We start from the raw sequence: 19,786 nt of genomic DNA, 5'->3' as shown, positions 1-19,786 counted from the left end.
ATAAATGTTAGCATTGTTTTATTATCAGATTGAGTGTAAAATGGTACTTTTGCCTGCTCTGTTTAAGAGTTTCATATTCAGGTGCGGGAAACGTACAAGCCAGGAATTGGGTCCTGCACCAATTATCATCAATTATTCCGGCCCATACATTCATGCTGAATTATTGCTGGTACCTTGATGAGCGTTGTGAAAGTTGACCATCCACCCCTAATGAATCCAACTTCATCAGCAGACAATACAGCAGTACAAGCAATCTTGTAATCCCTGAAGATGATATAGATAACGCTGTTGTTCCCTTAAATTCTCCACACAGTCATATGGCCCACGTTCTCTGCTGTTGCTGTTTCTTGAGCGTTGTCACCATAATTTTCTTCAACGTGATTGGGGATTCGTTTTTCGAAATCAATAGTTCTGGTGTTGATATCTCTACCACCATCTGTCACTCATTTTTCATTTTCCGCAAGGCGTTCACGTATTCTGTGAAAGGTCTTATTTGGCACAATAAGGGAAGATTTCTGCATACAGACTTGACTAGATCTCCTAGAGGAGATCTAACCAAGACGTCTTGCCTTGGCTGCATTACATCTAGCAAGTCCATTCATGAGATGCATGTCTGTCATCCTCTCGATTGAAATAAACCTCCATTATCACAGCAAATGCACAGTATCAAAATGGTAATAACAAGTTCCAAATGCAGTGACAGGAACACTAACTGAAATCATTCAAAGAACATTACAGGATCTTGTTTACATAACTACAGAAAGGCCCTCTAGGAGATCTAGCATTGTTTGTAAGCAGTTAAATGGAGCCATCTATGTTAATACAATTCATGGAAATAATTGTTTGAACACGAAAATGGCTGTAACTGTGAAACAAGGCAAAATCAGATCTATGTTTTCATGAACTTTTTTTTTTTTATATTGTTTTTAGGTCCTAAATCCATCCCTGAAGTATGTCCCACGTGTTATGATATACCCTGTATAGGTATACCTTGAAACGTTAGCACGGTTTTATTGCTAGATTGCATTTTTTAAAAGAGTTAGTATGGTTTTAGTGTCAGACTATTGTTTAAAAGCGGTAGGATGGTTTATTGTTACGCTGTACTTTTAAAAATGGCTGAATGGTTTAATAGACTGTACTGTTTAAAAATGGTAGTATTTAAAATTGGAGCGTTATTGTTAGACTGTTCTGTTTAAAAACGGTATATTAGACTGTATTGTTTAAAACGGTTTATTAGACTGTATTGTTTAAAAACGGTTTATTAGACTATTGTTTAAAAGCGGCTGTATTGTTACACTGTGTTGTTTAAAAAGTAGGATGGTTTATTGTTACGCTGTACTTTAAAAACGGTTGAATGATTGGTTAGATTATACTGTTTAAAAATGATAGTATCTAAAATTAGAGCATTATTGTTAGACTGATCTGTTTAAAATGGCTTATAATTAGAGTGTATTGTTTAAAAACGGGTTTGTTATTACACACTAATGTTTAAAACGGTTTATTATAAGAATGTGTTGTTTAAAAACGGGTTTATTATTAGATTGTATTGTTTAAAAGTGTTAGAATGGTTTATTGTTACTGTATTGTTAAAAAATGGTAGGATGGTTTATTGTTAAGCTGTACGTTTAAAAACGGTTGAATGATTAGTTACACTGTATGTATAAAAATGGTAGTATTTAAAATTGGAGCATCATTGTTAGACTTCTGTTTAAAAACGGGTTTATTGTTAGACTGTATTGTTTAAGAACGGGTTTATTATTAGACTATTGTTTAAAAGCGGTTTTATTGTTACACTGTGTTGTTTAAAAACGATAGGATGGTTTATTGTTACACCGTACTTTTAAAAACGGTTGAATGATTGGTTAGACTGTATTGTTTAAAAATTGTAGTATTTAAATTGGAGCATTATTGTTACACTGTTCTGTTTATAATTAGACTGTTGTTTAGAAGTGGTTTTATTGTTACACTGTGTTGTTGAAAAGTGGTAGGACGGTTTAATGTTAAGCTGTACTTTAAAAAAACGGTTGAATGATTGGTTAGACTGTTGTTTAAAATTGGTAGTATTTAAAATTGGAGCATTATTGTTAGACTTCTTTTTAACAATGTGTTTATTATCAGACTGTATTGTTTAAGAAAAGGTTTATTGTTAGATTATTGTTTAAAAGTGGTTTTATAGTTACACTATGTTGTTTAAAAACTGCAGGATGGTTTATTGTTGCACTGTACTTTTAAAAACGGTTGAATGATTGGTTAGACTACTGTTTAAAAATGGTAGTATTTAAAATTGGAATGATTGGTTAGATTACTGTTTAAAATGGTAGTATTATTTAAAATTGGAGCATTATTGTTACACTGTTCTGTTTATTATTAGACTGTATTGTTTAAAAACGGTTTTATTGTTACACTGTGTTGTTTAAAAACGGTAGGACGGTTACTTGTTGCGCTGTACTCTTAAAAACGATTGAATGATTGGTTAGACTCTACTGTTTAAAATTGGTAGTTGAAAATGGGAGCATTATTGTTAGACTGTTCTGTTTAAAAATGGGTTTATTATTATAAACGTTAGCATTTATTTACTTCTGGTATTTTAGGTTTCCGAACTTTCTATTGTTATTTTATTTCATACAAGAAGGTTTTGTTTTTAAATGAATGACAGTCATTTAGATTGGATTATTTAATCTTCTCAACAATTTTATGACACGAACACCAATGGACGATTCAGTATTCTTCATAATGTTCTTTTTTGGGAATATTCATTGCCGGAGCCACTACATTGGGGGTTAAAGTTCCATTTTCTGGAGAGGATATGATGAATTATTGCGATTTTCCACTAGAAGTGCCCTGCCTTTATCTATTTTTCATGTGGTGTGTTATCTGGGTTTCTGTGACAGATGGCGTTTTTCGGATTTAGAGACGTTGATAAAAAGACGAAGTTCACGAAATCTGAAAATATTCGCTTTCATCAGTATCATACTTAATAAGAAAGTTTTTTTGTTTTTTTTATAAAATTGAAAATTTATATTTAAATTCATTGCTGAATGGACGTTATTTAATTTCCTATATGCGAGTTCCTTATATGTGATTTTATTATTTTTTAATTCCTTATAAAATGATTTTATTGTGGTTTAAGTCCTTATAAGTGATTTTCTTATGGTTTAAAAAAAACTTTCTTTTAACCATAATTAAACCATAAGAAAATTACTTATAAGGAATTCACATATAAGGTATTCAACCATAAGAAAATTACTTATATGTGAGTTCCTTATAAGTGATTTTCTTATTGTTTAATTCCTTATAAGTGATTTTCTTATTGTTTAATTCCTTATAAGTGATTTTCTTATTGTTTAATTCCTTATATGTGATTTAACTTTGATTTAATTCGTTATATTTGCTTTTATTATGGTTTAATTCCTTATATGTGATATTCTTATAGTTTAATTCCTTGTATATGAATTTCTTATGTGTGATATTCTTATGATTTAATTCCTTGTATATGAATTTCGTATGTGTGATATTCTTATGGTTGATTTCCTTATATGTGATTTTCTTATGATTTAATTCCTTATATATGATTTTCTTTCGTTTAATTCCTTGTATGTGAGTTTCTTATAATTGATTTTCTTGTGGTTTAATTCCTTATACGAGATTTTCTTATGGTTTAATTCCTTATATGCGAGTTCCTTATAAGTAATTTTCTTATGGTTTAATTCCTTATGTGTGATTTTCTTATGGTGTAATTCCTTTCATGCGATTTTCTTATGGTTTATTTCCTTATATGCGATTTTCTTATGATTTAATTCCTTATATATGAGTTGCTTATAAATGATTTTCTTATGGTTTAATTCTTTATATGGGAATGCCTTGAAAGTGATTTTCTTATGGTTTAATTTCTTAATTTTCTTATGGTTTCATTCCTTATATGTGAGTTCCTTATGAGTGATTTTCTTATGGTTTAATTCCTTATATGCGAGTTCCTTATAAGCGAGTTTCTTATAGTTTAATTCCTTATACGTGGTTCTGTCTCTGCTTTGTTCCTTATACTTAAAATATGCCTCGGTTCTTTGATTAAAGCGCATAGTTTAATATAAAAGCGAAATCCGGTCTTTTGGTTACCATGGTAACCACTTTTCCATGTCACTAGAAATATGCCGATTTTGTTACTATAGCAACAACCAAGCCATTGACTGTAGATCTTGGAATTTCTCTAAGTTTGTTATGAAAGGAATAATCTTTGACTGCTACTCATATTTCATTTATTCTCTTATTAAATCAAAAGAGTGTAATGGTTAGGTTTAAATCAATGCTTTTTGCAATCCAATGTTCTCATGATTAGAATTAAAATTATTTTTCTTTTTGAAATATTTAAATGATTAGATTTTCTCGAAGACATTTGCTTTCTTAATACAATAATTGGAGAAAATCCATTTTTACGTTGCAGTTCAAGTTCTTGCAGTGTATAATATTTGCACCCAATAAAGCAGAAAATAAAAATTTAAAGACACGCACACAACAAAGAGAGAGAAATCTCGAGAGAGACCATTTGTTTTTTTTTTTATCTTCCAGCGAGGGGAGCCAAGTTGATTGTCTCTAATGGATCTAAATCGGAATGGATCTCCTGCAAGGAAATATTTTTGGTAAATAGAGCGGGCACTTTTTACATTATAAAGGTTGGATGTAATCTGTACCCAAGTAGATTCTTAGCAGTTGTAAATCGGATCGTGGAACAATATGATGGTTTAGTTGGCCATAAATGAGTACTGGTTGAAACTCCACTGACTGAAATTAGTTCTTTAATACCACACCGAGTATTACAGCAAATAATCCATCCTATTTTTTTCCTATCCGGATCATAAACTCAGTCAACCGATTTTCGTTCAAATTTGATATCCCTGCCTCTCTTATGGTCCCTCTCTGTTTTTTATATATCGGGAGAGAGAGATATATATATAGATCTTTCATCCCCTCAACTTCCTTCCCATTTCTGTACATAAGTAGGTCATCTTCAGTTGTTTACAGTTCTGGAGTCTGCAACATGACAGCAGACATCCCCATCTATGTAAGTCTGTTTCTTCCTTCCTGGAGTTGAGTGCATGTCGGAATTTAGTAAACAACAAATCTCAAAGTTAACTGCAAAGAAATTCTTTTTGGCTTTTCTGGACCACACCATTCTATTTCCATTGAGATTTATTGATTCACGCATAACTGGTTATTATCCACACATTCAGCATCGTATCAATTTAATTCTCGAAAGGAGAAATAGCAAATTTATTAAATCAGCCTCCTTTATTTTGTTATGACTTTGTAACTTCTGCCAACTTGCAAAACTTCCTCAACTATGAGGGTTGTTAAAAAATAATCATGACATGGAATGCATACGAAAGGAGTAGAAAAGTTGTAGGAGATTCGTAAGTGGGAAAGTTGTTTCGCTGGATGAAGGAGTAAAGTGTACGCTGCAGCCATACACCGTTACTCCTCCATCCTCTGACCCATGTTTATGAATTAAGGCACGATAGTCCTGGTTTTAGGAAGGCATGATATTCCTCGTTTTATGAGGGCATGAGAGTTCCTGAACTACGAGGGTTGTTAAAAAATAATTGTCATATGAAATGCATATGAAACGAGGCACAAAACTCTTAGGAGATTGGTAAGTGGTAACGTTGTTTCGCTGGATGAAGAAGTAAAATGTATGCTACAGGCAATACATTTTTACTCGTACATCCTCTGACCCATGTTTATGAATGAAGGCACGATAGTCCTGGTTTTACGAAGGCATGATATTCCTGATTTTATGAAGGCATAATATTCCTGGTTTTTCGAGGTCATGATAGTCCTGGTTTTACGAGGGCATGGTAGTCCTGGTTTTACGAGGTCATGATAGCCCTGGTTTTACGAGGTCATAATAGTCCTGGTTTTAGGAAGGCAAGATATTTCTCGTTTTATGAGGGCATGAGAGTTCTTCAACTATGAGGATTGTTAAAAATAACCATGACATGGAATACATACGAAAGTTGTAGGAGATTCGTAAGTGGAAAGTTTTTCGCTGGATGGAGAAGTAAAATGGTGTGCTGCAGGTGCTCTGACCCATGTTTATGAATAAAGGCGTAATAGTCCTGGTTTTATGAGGGCATGATAGTCCTGGTTTTCGAGGTCATAATAGTCCTGATTTTATGAGGTCATGATAGTCCTGATTTTAGGAAGGCAAGATCTTCCTCATTTTATGACGGCATGAGGGTTCCTCGACTATGAGGATTGTTAAAAATAACCATGACATGGAATATATACGAAAGTAGGGAGAAAAGTTGTAGGAGATTCGTAAGTGGAAAGTTTTTCGCTGGATGGAGAAGTAAAAGGGTGTGGTGCAGGTGCTCTTACCCATGTTTATGAATAAAGGCGTAATAGTCCTGGTTTTATGAGGTCATGATAGTCCTGGTTTTATGAGGTCATGATAGTCCTGGTTTTAGGAAGGCAAGACATTCCTCGTTTTATGAGGGCATGAGTGTTCCTCAACTATGAGGATTGTTAAAAATAACCATGACATGGAATACATACGAAAGTAGGCAGAAAAGTTGTAGGAGATTCGTAAGTGGGAAAGTTTTTCGCTGGGTGGAGGAGTAAAAGTTTATGAATAAAGGCATAATAGTTGTGGTTTTATGAGGTTATGATAGTCCTGGTTTTATGAAGGCATGATATTCCTGGTTTTATGAGGTCATGATAGTACGGGTTTACGATGGCATGATGATCTTGGTTTTATGAGAGCGTGATATTCGCAGTTTTATGAGGGCATGTGAGTCTGACTTAATGAGGACAGGAGAGTCCTGGTTTTATGAGGCCGTGTTAGCCCTGGTTTAATGAGGGAATGCGAGTCCTAGTGTTATGAGGACATGAAAGTCGTGGTTTTATGAGAATATGACAGTCCTGTGTTTATAAGGTTATGATAGTCCTGGTTTTATGAAGGCATGATATTCCTGGTTTTATGAGGGCATGAAAGTCCTGGTTTTATGAGGATATGAGATTTCTTCAACTATGAGGAACTGAAAGTGCCTCAACTATGAGGGTTGTTAAAGATAATCATGATGTGGAATACATACAAAGAATGTAGAAAAGTCGTGGAGATTCGTAAGTGGGAAAGCTGTTGCGCTGGATGGAGAAGTAAAAGTGTATGCTGCTGGTGCTCTGACTCATGTTTATGAATGAAGGCATGATAGTCCTAGTTTTGAGAGGTCATGATATTCCTGGTTTAATGCAGGGCATGAAAGTCCTGGTTTTATGAGGTTATGATAGTCCTGGTTTTATGATGGCATTAGAGTCCTGGTTTTATGAAGGCATGGTGTTCCTGGTTTTATGAGGTCATGATAGTACGGGTTTACGATGGCATGATGATCCTGGTTTTATGAGGGCATGAGAGTTCTGTATTACTGTAACCTGATGGATAAAGTCCTGGAGAATTTTATCTTTCAGGATGATTGCTGTTCGTGCTGCGAAGTCATGAATCTTTGTAGCTTCTAATTTGTCCAATATATGAAGGAGAGAGGTCAACACTATACTGCGAACAGGGGATCGCTCCTCCAAACTCAAACTTTTAACCAAACCATGCTATTGATATATATATATATACTGTATATCAGATGTCTGGCATATTTCGGATGGAATTGTATTGTACAGGAGACTACATTGAGGGACTGTAACTGTCAAGCATTTCTAAGTGAAGCTCTTTTTGCCACTACTTTCTTAGCAACCCTTTTATATTCTTTCACTATTCCCGCCTTGAATTTCGTTCCAAATGGACGTTAATGCCTGCTTATTCCATCATTTGTGAATAAATCACCACTTTTATTTAGCATTGCTCCTCTCTGTATGTTTTTTTTTTTTTTTTTAAAGCGGTATTTTATCACATAAATATGTGTTCTTATTTGAAATGAATACAGTAGTAACCAAACTCATAAATTTTACGCTGCAGACCACGATGGACATATTGGGAAAGTTTTCTCTATTATAAAATATTGTTTCTCTCTCATGTACTCTACCTAACCTTGCTGATGAAACCATCTTATTCCATTACCCACTTCATTATCTTTTAGCCCCCGACTTTCATGCTGTGTATCTTTCATTGCTCACATAAAACATTAGTTAATTTCCCCATAGACTCTTTGGAGATGTTTGGGCAACGTCTGTTGAATTGAGAATCATTGTGAGTTGTCCAATTTGCAGTGGAGAGAATGGAATACTCTTTTATATTCCAGTATAATATTCTCGAGGAAGGTACCACAGTAGCAGATAATATGAACACAAAAATCAACTCAATTACTTAATCAATCAAATATTAACCAATGATTTTAACTCACATACTTTCTTAACCCCCCCCCCCCCAAAGTTTCTTAATAATGATGAGTAATTTTTATTTCTTCTATTTTCAGAACTGTCTTGCGAATATCTGTCCATGGAACTGTACCGTGGATATCTAAGAGGTCATAGAGGTAAGCTACCAATTATGTATTTAAAATCGATAATTAATGCCTGATTTATTTAATCAAAGCGATTGGACATCAGAAGTTCAAAGTTGGTAATTGTATAACTATTTTGTGCTGTTACCATAGCAACAGAGAACCGAGTACCTTCATATGCTGTAGTTACCATGGCAACTGAATTTGTGATCCTATAGCGCCGAATCCGCTTACCATAGACGGTATTATGCAATTATAAATCTTTATACCTATTTTATGAGGACCACAACCTCCTCTGATAGACCCTACACTTGCTGATCAAAAAATTAGAAACCTTTATTCAGTATTTATACGGTAACCTTCTGCTGGAATTATACCCCACTTCGTGGATGGATCTCACTAGGTGTCTGAGGTAGTCCAGTTCCAGATTTTACCATTATTCCATCAGTATATTTATTAGCAGTTTTGGTCAGTAGAGAACTGCAAAGATGAACCGTGTTCGAACATATACTAGACATTCACAATTGGATTCACATTCTGGAGAATTTGGCAGCCAAGGTAGATGTTAGAAATCTCTCTTCTTCTCGAAAGCATGCATCGCAAAACCGTGTAAAAATGAAGCACGACCTTCCACCAAGCGGATCCAGTCTGTACCAACAAAAGATATCCCCATACCACCACCAGCCGCTTGAAACAATCTGGATGCATCGCTTTATAAGGTTCATGCTAAAAGTTGAGATTCTTCAGACCACATGATCTTGTTCCACAGTCCAATCTTGGCATTGGCCTTCCAGCAGCATCTTTCGATTTTTTACAGGAAAGAAATCTTTCGTATATGCACACGACTACCAAATGCCAGATTGTTCAAGTCCTGTGGCATAGTTCGGTTGGAGATGGTTTTTTCTTGGATCTTCTAAGAAGCTCCAGGAAAGCATACGGAAATTTGATTATCTTTTGACGCCATTTGAAAAAGGCTTCTAATTTTTTAGCCACTGAATGTATTTGCATGTTTTGCAATTTGCTTACTTTATCTACAAGTTCACGCATGTTCATAGATTTCAGTAACGTGTAGCCTATTATCTTGCGCATTATTGTACTTTTTTCCCCATTTAATGCAGATGGTGGAAAGAATGTTCAGATCTCGCATTATTTTTGAAGTACTGTACATATTTAAGCTGTTATTAGAATGAATTGTCAAGGGAAGATTAAGTTCGTATCCATAAATGACATTTTTAAAGGTTTTAATTATCTGGGTTGGAGACCAAGGCTTAATTACTAGTTTTTTTTAATTTTTTTTTTTTTAGCTCCTGCACCAGTTGTAGGAGACATCGTTGCTGTGAATTGGAGTCTTAACCCTGGAGTGTCTTTCTCTTTTGCCTCCTTCATCAGTAATTAGGAAAGAGTGTAATGGTTACTGGTGGGGAATGTGTAGTGGTGCAAAAAAAATCCTAGAAGAGTGTAGCAGGCGATAACAGGCACTCAATTATCAAGGGTCGCAAATGAGGCATTCCATATGGCATGCATGGCTTCCGATCCACCAGCTGACAATTAGGAAGGCATATAAGCGGTATCAGTGTCCCCACTCACAGTTCTCTGCTCGTTTTCTCTTTGTACACACTGTAGCGCAAAAAGTTATGCCACCCCCCATGAATAACAAATAGTTGTGTGAGTCATATCTGGCTAAACGAGTGATGTTCAATAAAGAATGATCATAATTTTTTTTTCCAAACCATACCTCTCTTAATCATCTATATTTGATGGTCTTTTTCAAAGTAGTCCTCATCTGTTTTGAGAATCGCCTCCGATGTATTGACAACTTCTGATTGGAAACATTTCCCTCGCAGCTCCTTCTTTAACTTAGGAAATAAAAAATCGCAAGGTGCAAGATCAGGGCTGTAGGGTGGATGAGAAACACATTTGACATTAATGCTGGTGAACTATTCCTTGAATATCCTACATGAAAAAATGGCAAAACTTTTGGCGGGGTAGTGTAAATATCTCCAAAATCGTTGTAGTTAGTGAAGAAAGTTCAAAGAAAATATGAGACAAATTTGATTTTTATGCGGACATGAGATGGAGTTACTCCCATTATTCCCAGTAGTTTTTGTTGTTACCATGGTAACGTTTCATTGTTGCATCGCAGCGACATCTGTAGTGGCTGAAGTTAATAATGTGTTGCTACATGGTACCAGGTGAAGTTGCATCATTGTGACCTTACTTGTAGAGCTAAGGTGGTGACACGAATATTTTGGGTTAATGATAGAGAGACTGTGATGGAGCAACACAAAATGGTTCTCCATTGAACGGACTTAATGATGTGGAGATGGCGTCCTGCTTCAAGGATTATGCTGCGCTTTCGCTGTCGTTATGGAAATAATCTATCTTAGAAGCCATGGCAACAAATTGTCCTCTTATATCCGTGGTGGACTATGTACTCGGCTGATGACAAAATTTGAATTTTTCTCTTTTTTACATCCTTTAAAGTACTAAAAAAAGTTTTCTGCAAGCATCATTTATGGAGTCTATCTCTCACAATACACTACCCTGCTGAAATATTAGACAAAGTTAGTAAGAACAGGTGAATCTACATTTAGGGATGTTACGAGGGGCGTTCAATAAATTATCCACCTAAGGTACTTCCCATAGTTATATTTCAATGATTCATCATGTTCCGACATGCCTCAACTTGAATCATACTGATTTTAATCCCACTAGGAAGGAAGACACCGGTATCAAATTATGGATTTGCTGAAATTGGAGCATCGTTCAGTCATCAATTTTCTCACCAAAGAAGGAAATGGGCCAAAGGCCATTCATGAAAGGTGGCTGTATATGGCGACCATGCACCTTCACAGTACCAGGTAAAATTCTGGTCAAAACAATTCAAGTGGAGTAGAGAGTCCATCATAGATGATCCACGTCCAGGAAGGCCTGTGACAGCGACCACTCCAGAAATGTGCCACGCTGTGGAAAGAAATCTGAGGGAACAGCTATAACCATCCTCCATGAACATTTGGGGATGACTGAAGTCAGTACAAGGTGGGTCCCCAGATTTCTGACCACTGCGATGTTGTGAAGAGAATTTAGAACTTTATGGAAGGGATACAAACTTTCATCTCCAGAACTGTTACTGGTGATGAAACATGGGTTCATCACTGGGATCCTGAGACCAAGCAAGAATCAGTGCAGTGGAAGCACATGGATTCTCTCCTACCCAAAAAATTTCTGATAGAACCTTTAGCTGGCAAGATACGGCCACCATTTTTTGGGATGCTGAGGGAATTTTGTACATTCACTACTTGGAACACAAACAGTCAATGGGGAGTCATATTCATTCCTACTGTACAACCTAAAGAGTCTCATAAAGGAAAAATGCAGTGGAAAACTTTCCAGAGGTGTGCTGCTTCTTCAGGACAATGTACTAGTGCATAGGTCACATGCAATTGCTGCTGATTTCAGAGAGTGGGACTTTACAGAACTCAACAATTCACCTTAGAGTCCAGATCGGGACCACAGTGACTATTTCCTGTTTCGACACCTCAAGAAAAGCGCGTGGGCATCGCTTTGCTGATGCTAGTGAACTGAAGTCTGCTGTTTTTGCATTCTTTGATGGACAGGACAAAGAATTTTATTTATCTTGTGTTTTCTCATTGCCAAAAAAATGGAAACAATGTATTGAAGTTCAGGAGAGTTGCACTGAAAAATGGAACCAGATTTTTGTCTCTATCTCATTTAATTTATTGAACGCTCCTCGTAATATGCATCCAACAGTGCAAAACAATGCGTACCCTGATTCGTCTAACCATACTTTTCAATGTCCCATGGAATACTACAAACATAGGAGTCTGATACTATTCTGATGGAAATGGGACCTGCATTGGGTGTTCAAGGTTTTGGTGATTGTCTGCAATGTTCCCTGGCCACAAATCTGTCCTGGCCATGGTGTGCAAGACGTGTATGGCTGTCTTTTTAGAAAATTATATCCCTGCCTTTTTTAGAATATCGTATCCCTGCCTTTTAGAATATTGTATCCCTGCCTTTTTTAGGATATTGTACCTCTTCCATTTAAGAATTGATACTTCCATTGCCCGTTTTAGATTGAACTTGCCTATTTAAAGAACTACATTACTAGATATTGGAATCATTACTGTTCCAATGTTGCCATGCTGATTGTGGTATGGGACAGTGTCTCTTGTATGAGCTCTGAAATCGAATCTTGCAAGTTTCCCAAGGTGTCCCACTGTGTGTCCCTCTGTACTTCTGCAACCTACTCATCATTCCCTTCATGTGAACAAGAAAACAAACCTCATCACGTCTCGAGAGACTGGAGATCCCTGTTGGAGTCGTTTTTGGCAGTGATGTGTGTGGTGTGCTTCTTATCAGTCCTTGTATCGGATCCACCACGCAGGTAGTGATGATGCTCGCCCACCGGAGGCCACTTGGGTTGTGCGCCAAACGAGCACACAGCCGTGTAGCAGTGCGGGCTTTACACCAGGGACAGCCGTTTATCACCGTCTGACACTCGCCTTATCTCCGCGGACGAAAAGGAAGCTAGCGCTGGCATTCAGGCGCGCGCGCGCCTTCTGTGGCAGGTGGATGCTGTGTCTGCCGCAGCGATGACGCCATGTTGAGCTAATTTTATTTCGTGAGGAAATTAAACGAAGGGGAGGGGCCACTGGATTAGAATAGGTGAACGAAAACTGCGGAAACCAAACCGCATTGCTGCTTCCATTAACTTCGCATTTAGAATCGCTCCTGGACTGATCATCGACCCTGAAGTCCCATTAACATCGACCCTAAAAGAAGCATCGACATTAAGCCTAATGTTGATATCGTTATGCCATTATTAATTCTAACACTGATTCTCTGTTTAAGAATTTGTTTGACTTGCACATTAAAACGAATCCTCCACCTGTTTTAAAATGAATTCCATAATTTTAAATTGGTATTAGAATCATATACCAAAAGAAGAAGAAGAAGAGGAAAAAGAAGAGAAAAAACAAAAAGAAAACTCCCTCGCATAGGTAACTATCCAGTTGACCATTGAATTTCTTCGCCTCCACCACCAGTGGAGGCAACTTTCAGTAATCAATGACTCTCCAGCAAAATAAAACTTCCTGCAATCTAGTAAATCTGATTTAGACTTATAGCCTCTTTTCCTGTAATCCTTTATGACTGAAAATTCTGCCTTCATTCATTTTACTAACCCTTCTCAGAGCTTATAAGCCATAATCAGGTCCCCTCTAAGGTGCCTGGTTGCCAAGCTCTATAGCCCACATAATCGAAGTTTTTCCTAGTACAGCTGGCCCTTTTCCGATCTCACCACGAAGGTTGTCTTTGTACCCTTTTAAGAAGCTCAATGTCTTTTGTCAGATGAGGTCTCCATACCTGAACACAGTATTGCAAATGCAGTCTTAGAATTGCCTTGTACAGTGTGATTCAAGTCCACCAAGTGTATCAGTTATTTCTGGATTGTTATTCCCCAAGTGGAGGACCATCCTTGAAATCTATTCAAATCATGCTGAAGGAGCGCATCTTGGCACAGATCATTAACGACTCTCCCAATCTTTACATCCTCTGCAGACTTTATCCTTTCGTCGATCGATTATGAAAATGAGAAGCAGCAGTGGTCTAAGAACTGATCCTTCGGGGTCCCAACTTATGACGTTGTACCAATCTGAAGATTATCTATTAATCATAACTCTCTGCCTTATTCTCTACAGCCATCCTGCAATTCATCTTAGAATCTTTCCAGTAATTCCAACATGTTCCACATTACACAGCATAGGAGCATTCGCCTTATTCACCAGATCTAGCGCTCTGCCACTATTTTTTTCCTGAAAATTAAAATCAACCTCAAAGGAAAATGATTTGAGGACTTAGTAGACATTTAGATCCTAGAAATCATGAATGGAATGCTGCATAGGTGCGGCTGGAGAGCACTTTGAAGAGGATAAATATTGAAATTGTCCTATTGGAAGAACCTTTTCGCAGATGGAGGCACAGGTCCACCAAATATGGCATCCAGGATTTTTCTCCTACGGTATTGAGGGCACAAGAGTTGGAATTTTAGACATAAGAACACATTTAGCACAGACTACCATGCCACATTCAGAGTCACTAAGATGCAAACAGATCAACTATCCACCCTACTCCTCCTATCTAGCACCAGTGTACTCCTTTCTCTTTCCCAATGTGAAACTGCTCTCAAAGTAAAGAGATTTCAGGATGTTGAGGACATAAAGAAAAACGTAACTGCCCAACTGAACATCATCTTCTTGGAAGCCTTCGCTGAATCTTTTCAGAAACTTTTAGAACGGTGTAATAAGTGCATTCAATCAGGTGGTGATTACTTTGAATAAAAATAAAACCACTCTTCAGCTCCTTCACTTTGTCTTCTTTTATTACATCAGTCCGGAACTTTATTGCCACACCTCGTATAAAAGGAAGTACCCTAGATGAGCAGACGTTGTATTGAGGATCGAGAGGAAACGAATAAGAAGGTTGCCTAGGAGTTTAAGAAGTATTATAAAGGCTTCATCAACTGATTGGGTTATCATGGTATCGCCTACATTATCCGAACTGCGCTTTCTTCGATAGGCGCACTTTGAAGAGTTGCGTTCCTAAGATACGCCTATCTTTAAGGAATTCACAATCCCCCCCATCCCTGAATAGAACCAGTATGGCATTGTCCCATAAATTCTCTACACCCTAACAGATGTCAAATTTTGTTTGTGAGTAGAGCACTGATTATTAATTAATTATTTTAATTATAAATTCTTTCTAATTTCTTATAGTCAAAATTTACTTTTAGCATATTTTAATGAAATAATTTTCTGCATTTGTGATCGTTTCAGATTTATATTTTGGGCATTTTTATGTTTAAATTTCGTCTGCTAATTTTTCGTTTATTTCAGACTTCGTCTGCGCATTTTGGTTTGTTTCAAACTCGCCTGCCAATTTTTGGTTTATTTCACACTTCGTCTGCGCATATTTGTTTGTTTCAGACTTCACGTGCACATTTTTGGTTTGTTTAAAACTTCATCTGCGCATTTTTGTTTGTTTCAAACTTCGTCTGCGCATTTTTTTTTTGTTTCCAACTTCGTCTGCGCATTTTTCACTCTTCGTCTGATCATTTTTGATTTGTTTCGCATTTCGATTGTTCATTTTTATACATTTTAGTTTTTTTTTTTTCAAACTTGCTGCTGTTATTTATTCTTTTTCTTTGTTTTAGACCTTGATAATTGTTATACATTTAAATTATTCAGCGTTCGTATTTTTACTAATCTCTGTACGCGTTCCATGCGCTTTATATCTCATTGCTATTTATTACTCTCGTTGTAATGACGTCTGAATTAAATTCAAAGTATTCGTGGAGGTTAATTTGATACCTAACCTCGAACGAGAGATAGCGAAGGTAACATTAATGTCGCAAAACTACAGTAGTTTGAAATGCATTCGAAGTGAATTGGTTGTCATTTCGTTTGGTTAGAGTTACATTTTGCGCTTTTGAGTCTGAATTCCATCTTCAGGAACATTTTTATCTAACCTTTGAGAACCTTTGAAATTTCTTTGGTAATCTCAGAAAAATAAGAATTCAAGTCTCTTAACATTTGAAACTGGAATTGTTATAATAGAGGTTCGACCCTGATAGCCGCTTGTATCCAGCATGGCATCGATCCCACGAGACTGCAAAATGGACCAGTTGGAAAGAAGGACGTATTGGATTTCAGCAATGGAGAGAGACGCTGGCGTGGATTGGCAAATGCTGAGTTCCAACGCATCTCGCACATTTTTGGTCGGATTGATGTAGGGGAAATTTGGCGATCAGAGGACACACGGAATGCTTCCCCATGATCCTCGAACCATTCATGCACAATGAGAGTCTGGTGACACGGGACAGTTTCCTGTTGAAAAAGTCCAGTGCCATCTGGACACACCGTCTAGGGAAAACTTGGTCCAAAACAATGCCGAGATAGGATGTGGCAGTAGGGATATGTCCAGTGGAGATAAAGGAATGGAACTAATGATATCCATGAAAACATTCCCCCAAACCATGATGCAACCACTGCCATCCTGTTTTTTCTCCCATCCATGAAGTCTGGTTGCAGCTGTTCACCTCCATCGGCATGATGGAGTTGGAACTTTGATTCATCAGACCAGACGACTCTTTTACACTTGGCCAATATCCAGCAATGGTGCTCCCATTCCCATTGCAGGTGGAGGTGTCAGTGACGATCGGTCAACATGAGCACATGAACAGGTCGCCTACTTCGCAGACCTATCCTCAAGAGCGTCAACTCGATGGTGTGGTTGGAAACATTGCTCTATGCGCCATAGTTATAGTCCATCGTTAACTGGGGGATTGTGGGCAGTCTGTTGTCATGGACAGAACGTAGGAACCGTCGTTCACCTCGATGGTCACACAAACACCCAGCACATTGGGTGGTTGTGTTCCTTCTTTTGATTGTACAACTTTCACTTCTGCAGCACTTCTAGTTGCCGTGGGATGCGTCCACTCGTGGAAACAGGAGTAGTCGTAATGTTTTGGCTCACGAGTGTATATACACTTCTTGCGGTCTGTTTGCAATGCAACCATGTTACCTCTCGCCTGAGCCTGACTAACTGAGCTATGTTTTGAAAACGATTCCAACTCAGGTCTTTCCCATCCGGTTTGAGGAGGACGGTGATCATACTAACTTTACCCATGAGGGTCCATATTCTGGTGGTCCCAACACCAGAAATTCGTGAAATCGGGCAATTTACAGACCTTACCTATACGAGTAATGTGACAAAAGGTGCTGATGCGCCTAAAACCCTACAGCAAGGACAACAAAATTCATTGAATCATTGTTATCCCTCTATGCCTAGGTTTCCTTGACAGTAAAACAACCAAAAAGGCAAATATCTAATAGCTTGTTTGCGTTGATGGTTTTTAGACTCGCGCCACCTTCATGACGCTGGAACAGAGAATGCTACGAGGTCTTTTCTTAGCTAAATTCGCTCCAGAGATTTATTCGCTAAATTCGCTCCAGAGTACCCCTGTGAGAGTTATCCTTGTCAACCTCCTAAATGTCACGGACTGAACAAAACCACTGAAATTACAGGACACCTTTGTGTCCTTTTTATTGCCACTTGTTTGTTATAAAGTCCGCTAGGAGTCGTAGAGAAAATTATAGTTAAGTTAGATTTATTGACGTCTCTTGTATCATTCTCAGCAGCAGAAGATTGCTTACAACTAACACTTGCCCAGGTGCTTCAGTTCTTATCTCGCAAATGAAATTTCGCGAGATAAGACTTGGAGCTACCTTCCATGGACGCCATGGAAGCTGATCTAAACAAAACTTAATATTGTAATTATGGCTGACCAGACTCGACAGACATATCATGAATCAGCATATTTTGGCACAGAAGTGACAACGCTGGATTTCCATCAGGACCTATAAGGCTCAACCTTCAACAGCAGCGAAATCTGCTGTGATTGTACATAATGAGCTGTATATAATTGGATTTTATAGATGGCTGGTAGCATACAAACCAAAAAGTGCACAACGCCAACTTCCCTGGTGTACACCCATTGTAATCAGTTCCTGGAACCAATTACCATTTCGTATTTGGTTCTTGTTCTGCAGCCCTCATGGCCTTAGCTACATAGGCGCTTTTTTCTAAATAATCCAACCCAACACCGATCTCAATTTAACCACTGTAAAGTTAACATTCTGGAGTAGACAAATTTGGTCATGGACCCGGTTGATCAACTCTGTTAAAAATTCAATTTTTGTCTTTTAAAATAATGGAGAGGAAATATTGAGGTACCTGCAGTGTTGATGGTTGTGCTCTTACAATAGAGACACAAGAAGGACAAAATAAATAAAAATATCTACACTCCACTAGGTGGTGTCACCAGGTGTTCCCCTTTTAGAAGCAGTCGATATACATCTCTCATTTAACCAATAAAAACTGACATATCAGACGATATTTGAGGTTCATATTTCAACAGCAAAATAATGACCACGTCAAAGGAGGGAGGGGGTTGTTGAAGCCTTAAAAGGTGGCCAGTGACTGCCAACAAACTTTACTCTTAGCTGATGCACCGATGCGAGAGATGCCTTAAACATGCGGCTGTCGTCAACCTCCCTTGGGTCACGTGCTACAGGATGGAGCATCGCAAGATTGATAGTCTTTCGCGCTGTATTTTGAGTGCGTAATGACCCCATAATGATTCCACTATTTCATGAGAACGCAGAAAATTGACGGGGCCACTCTTTTGTGCTGGCGAGTCGACAGAATCGATCATCGGACACCGTAGCATCGGGTTCCAGGTCTTCTTAGCTGGGAATTAATTTTCATAGCCTTTGTTTCCCCTTCCCCACTTTCCCCGGTCCTGCCCTCCTTAGCTCCGCGTGCAGACCAGGAAGCGTGCCATGTCCTTTGCAGACGACAGTAGCGCAACTGTAGGCGAGATTATTTAAAAAGGGTGTAGTTCGGTAGCGTATTGTCGCCCTGGGAGTGTCGGACAGCAACCACACCTACTTACACACGAATTTGCAAACCCATTACAGAATTACTTCTTATTTTATTGCCATTTAAGTATCCCCTAATAAAGCTTTTCCATCTTCTTATAATATATTTTTTTTTCTGTTGTGTTTTACAAAATTAAAAAGTTGAGTTACGCCATCTGCCTCATGCACGTGTCATGAAATGGAACCTATAAAAATATCGTCTGGTATATTGCCACTTCTGTTGTTTAATTCTGTTAAATATCATGTGATTTGTGTCAGTTTCTGTTGGTTAATTCTGGTTAAATGTCTTCTGATATATGTCAGCTTCTGGTTTAATATCGTCTGAAATACGTCTGTTTCTATAATTCCGGTTAAATGTATTCTGATATATGTCAGTTTCTGTCGATTAATTCTGGTTAAATGTCGTCTGATATATCTCGGTTTCTGTTGGTTAATTCAGGTTAAATATCATCTGATATACGTATGTCGGTTTCTGTTGGTTAATTTTGTCTAAATGTCGTCTGAAATATTTCAGTTTCTATTGGTTAATTCAGGTTAATTGTATTCTGATATATGTCAGTTTCTGTCGGTTAATTCTGGTTAAGTGTCTTCTGATATTTGTCAATTTCTGTCGGGTAATTCTGGTTAAATGTCTTCTGATATATCTCGATTTTTATTGGTTAATTCGGGTTAAATATCGTCTAATATACTTATGTCAAATTTTGTTCGTTAATCCTGGTTAAATATCTTCTGATATATGTCAGTTTCTGTCGGTTAATTCTGGTTGTGTCTTCTGATGTATGTCAATTTCTCTTCGATAATTCTGGTTAAACGTCTGATTTA

The 19,786-nt window shown here is 37.5% G+C and overlaps 1 protein-coding gene across 1 annotated transcript in view; it reads left to right on the top strand.

The window, feature by feature from the left end:
• Nucleotides 1–19,786, top strand: part of LOC150083870 (glucose transporter type 1-like) — a 433,074-nt gene that overhangs the window by 125,451 nt on the left and 287,837 nt on the right. Inside the window, exon 2 of the mRNA XM_090374917.1 lies at nt 8,415–8,474. The gene's annotated coding sequence lies outside the window, so the exon portion shown is untranslated. The remainder of the gene's footprint in view (nt 1–8,414; nt 8,475–19,786) is intronic.

The sequence above is a fragment of the Mastigoproctus giganteus genome, chromosome 6 (assembly GCF_048544385.1).
Source record: "Mastigoproctus giganteus isolate SK-2022 chromosome 6, ASM4854438v1, whole genome shotgun sequence".
Taxonomy (NCBI): Eukaryota; Metazoa; Arthropoda; class Arachnida; order Uropygi; family Thelyphonidae; genus Mastigoproctus; species Mastigoproctus giganteus.
The sequence above is the reverse complement of the archived record's forward strand: the minus strand, read 5'-3'. Positions and strand labels throughout refer to the sequence as shown.